Here is a 5,000-nt window from a genome sequence, read left to right on the forward strand (position 1 = left end):
AGAACATGCAACACCTTTTCCAAAGGAACCCGCAGTAACCTATCTCCAGGTACTGTCCCGAGCCATTTCCTATGACAAGGGAACCCGTGCAATATGCTTCTCTCGCATACGCTAGGCCGGCCTCATGGGTTGCGCCACGAGGATGCTCACTTTCGTGCATACCATGCTAAGGATGGGCGAGCTCCCATCCACGAGGTCTTGGCATATGCTGGATGCATATGAGGAAGGGAGACCACCCCCTCCTAAGGTGCAAACTTCTTGTTTTGCCTATTTCCACAAGGAAACATCAATCCTTTTAACCAGGCATACTCTCGTCCAAATGACCCTTCGTATCCTTGACAAAGTCTTGAATGCCACGGGCGTCCCGTGCATGGCCTAAGGAAGCTTGCTTGGCACTCTTGCCCTATCTCGACCTCGTATTCGGCCCTACGGCCTATATGCTCGTACGTGCTCCTAGCACTCGTCACGTCATATGCATGCTCAACAATATGCACGTGACATACTCCCCCACTTGTAATGTCGACGTCCTCGTCGACCAAGTTTGGAGTATCACTTCAATCTTCTGCCTCCACTCCGATGCTACCACTGCACCTTCATGTCTTCGGCATACCGCACCTCCGTGCGAACTACACAGTCTCATCGTGTAGGCATCCCGCAGGATTACTTCAGTCTTCTGCTTTGCATCCACTGATGCGTTAGGATAATGGACTTCCCTACCATTCATCCATGCTCAATGTCGCTTCTCTGTTGCAGCCTCCGCCGCTCCTCGAACTCAGGTACCTCACCTCCTCGGCTTCACCTCGAGTTGGCATCTCGATTGTCACCTTCCATCTCTGCTTTTGTGACCAATCTTGCCATGCGTATCGCAGTAAACTGCGACACAACTCGTCACCCTGGTACCTCAGCAACCGTTGCCTTCACCCGAGTTAGCATCTCGACGCCACTGCGTCTTGCCATGTGCCTGCAATGTTGCCATCGCAAAGCAACTCGTCTTCAATGTCACTCACCTCTGGATCAGACCCAACGTACCCATGTACTTCACGTTCTGACTCCTTGGTTTGCTTGTTCATTGAGACCCTCATTACGCCCTCCGGCTCCTCACATCAAGTGCACTCTGGTACCTAAGCATCACTACTTGCACCCTTTGAGTGTATACCACTTGAACTCTTCGCAATGTCGCCCCTCTCTCGACGACCCTTGCCTCGTATGCGCCTCCGCGCCTGCACCTCTGTGCACATCTCAAACTCGCGCCTCCGCGCTTGCGCCACATGCGCTCGGCATCATCCGTGCCATCCCTTCCTCGGGAAATTGTCGTGTTGCCTTCGATGTCCACTAAACGAGCACGGTAGCTTTCTCTCCGCGAGAACTACATGGTACCAAACCATCCACCATTGGCATACTCTTGGGAACGTCCTCTTGACTTACATCCAGACACACACTTGCCATTTAATCATTGGCGATGCTCCTTAACCCGAGCATCTTGGTAGGCTCGTGTCCCTCTTGAACACATCCGAACGTACCACCGCATAAGTTCCAACACATCTTATGCAGCACCATACGGCTTACAACTCAACTGCAAACTCGACGTTTTCATATGTATCTGACGATATGAACTTAGTCCCAACTATCTTCAGACTTGAACGATGCTTAATGTCACCACGACACACCATTCTGAAATCCCATAACGTGAGCTGATCTCTTCTCAGTCACCACGTACTCATTGCACACTGTAGGCTTGAACTCGGTTCCAACTTACCTCCAATGCATAACTCAAACATGGGCCGATCCACTTCAGATACAACGACCCTCATATTACTTGACGGCTTGAACTCGGTTCCAACTACCATCAGTACTTCACTTGGTCTCGTGAATCTGTCATCTAGACTTCACACCAATATGTCCATAAGCTTCAATGTTGGTTTCGGCTTATAGCACTCATGCGACATACCTCACACAACTGTGTTAGCATATCCATGTCTCATCTCAAGTGAGTCCATTCTCTTTGGAACTCAAATGCGCTTACAATGCTCCGTGCCGAACTCTATCGTGCACCATACCACATAAGCACAACTTGATCTAGCACCAACTTGTCCAACGATGTACTCTGTCCATCTATCTCACTCTTGACCCCTGTCTTCTGTAAGTAGCTTGAACTCACAACATCACAAGTCACTCGATGCTACCTTCGGCTTAAGCATAAGAGAGTATCCTTCAACACCTTGTTGCCATACCCTGCTCTAACGCTCAAGTATCACTTGGATCAACATAGCTCCACTCTCGGATGCCAATCCAACAAGCTTACTCAGACTAGCTTACCACAAGCTCTCAGCCCGACTCTACTTGCCATCTTGGTACACTTCTTACCAAGCATGTTGTCCACACAAAGGACTCTAACATATGATGTACCCAATGCGCACCAAATCGTACTGAGCATTACTGCACTAAGCTCGCACACGACTCACCGTGCCATTCTTGGTTCATCTCATCTCTGCACTTGTCCTTACCTCCAAAGGACTCAAGTATATATGGTACCTTCTTGTCAACCAAGCCACACTGAACTCTTACAGCTTGCACATGACTCCTTGTGTCAATACGGTTCCATTACATATCTAGCATATGTCCTTCATCTCAAAGGAACATAGACCCAAGTATAGCTACCACCGTAGCATCCGTGCACACGGCCTATTCCTTCCGTCGGAACTCTCGTCGCCTTATGCACCATGCATCCCCCGACAAAGGTCCCATCTTGCACTATAGCTTCAGAGACCATACCATCTTGAATGCATCTCACTCTGAAAGCCATCTCTTGGAATCATGCTCTCCACGTAGCTCTTCATACACACTCCAGTATACCACATACCATAGTGGGAGAATCACTAAGCTCTTCGTCAACTCTTCGAGCATAGATACCATCTCTTTGAACCTGCCGTCCAGGCTCTAGAAGTATGCTTCCAAACATACCACATGTTCTTAGGCATATCTTCGTGCTTGTCACCTCAAGCTCCCAAAACACATCCATTTGCCACAATCACTAGGCTCTTGGAACATACCTTGTAAGCTATCGAGCTCTAAGTCCACCCATCACTGGGACCAGAGCAATATACTCTATGGCCTATCCACTAGGCTATCACCTCAACTGTCGAATGGGATCAAAGCATAATATTCTTCTTGCCATCCCAGAGGCTCTAATCACAATTCTCGTATGGGATCAGAGCACCATAATCTATAGCCTGATATCCAGGCTCTGATACCAATTCTCATATGGGATCAGAACACAATCCATTAGCTTGCTCTTCAAGCTCTGATACCAATTGTCACGGCCTTTTTATCACGTTAGGTCGACCCGGCATATTATGCTCAAAGACACGGGTCGATAGTGCGGAATATCAAAATCCTAACGTACCGTGCGGCGCTATGTATTCCCTCCTAACACATAGCCAGCCTTCCCGAACATATTCGGAGCATCTCGACTATCAAGTCATCTTGGTTTCCAACCAACAATGCGGCATGACATCAACGTGTCCCAACCTACGAGCATAGCTCGAGCCGTCCCGTATAACGCTTCCTTGAGTCATAGACTCTCGCCCACTATAAAGGATACCAACATATGTGCGGAGCACACCAAGCCGCATATGCGGATCTTGCCATCTAGTCTCAAGCATCCGGCACCTTATCATCTAGGCTACCATCCGGACATTGGGCATAGGAGCATCCATCCCTAATAAGCTACCTCATGCCCAACATAGCACATCAAGGCTTGGCCCCTTGAATAGCTCAATCCTCCTTATGGAATATGCTAGCACGACGCACGCCTCGCCATGGCATGAGAACATGCAACACCTTTTCCAAAGGAACCCGCAGTAACCTATCTCCAGGTACTGTCCCGAGCCATTTCCTATGACAAGGGAACCCGTGCAATATGCTTCTCTCGCATACGCTAGGCCGGCCTCATGGGTTGCGCCACGAGGATGCTCACTTTCGTGCATACCATGCTAAGGATGGGCGAGCTCCCATCCACGAGGTCTTGGCATATGCTGGATGCATATGAGGAAGGGAGACCACCCCCTCCTAAGGTGCAAACTTCTTGTTTTGCCTATTTCCACAAGGAAACATCAATCCTTTTAACCAGGCATACTCTCGTCCAAATGACCCTTCGTATCCTTGACAAAGTCTTGAATGCCACGGGCGTCCCGTGCATGGCCTAAGGAAGCTTGCTTGGCACTCTTGCCCTATCTCGACCTCGTATTCGGCCCTACGGCCTATATGCTCGTACGTGCTCCTAGCACTCGTCACGTCATATGCATGCTCAACAATATGCACGTGACACTGGGACGCCCTTGCCACAGCTCGGGACGGCCTGGGACGGCCTCGGCACAGCTCGGGACGGCCTGGGACGCCCGAGACTTTGCTCGGGACGGCCTGGGACGTCCGAGACTTTGCTCGGGACGGCCTGGGACGCCCGAGACTTGGCTCGGGACGGCCTGGGACGCCCTCGCTCCAGCTCGGGACGCCCTGGGACGGCCTCGACACAGCTCGGGACGGCCTGGGACGTCCGAGACTTTGCTCGGGCCGGCCTGGGACGCCCGAGACTTGGCTCGGGACGGCCTGGGACGCGCTCGGCACAGCTCGGCACAGGCCGGGACGCCCGAGCCGAGCTTCGGGTCGCACGAAATCTCTTCGTATTCCGACATATTAGAAGCTTCCCATCATGTAGTAGGCCGAGCTTTGCCCTTTGGATGCCCTATGGTGCTTGGCGAGCACTAGGGAACGTGCCAGCACAAGTGCTGTGCACGCTCTGGGGAAGGAGCTCAACCCTCCCCCTTATAGTGCAAAGTTATTGTTTTTCCTATTTTCACAAGGAAACATCAATTTTTTAACCAAGCATACTGGGCCTTTACTCCTTCGTTACTCGTCGGAATCCAGCAAACTTATACTCGTTGGAAAGGTCTTTTCGCAAGGATTTTTTTGATATATTATAATAGCGATTCCGATAAATATTT

The sequence above is a fragment of the Eschscholzia californica genome, unplaced genomic scaffold (assembly GCF_041429995.1).
Source record: "Eschscholzia californica isolate CP2 unplaced genomic scaffold, dmEscCali1.0.p SCAF_14, whole genome shotgun sequence".
In the NCBI taxonomy this organism is placed as follows: domain Eukaryota; kingdom Viridiplantae; phylum Streptophyta; class Magnoliopsida; order Ranunculales; family Papaveraceae; genus Eschscholzia; species Eschscholzia californica.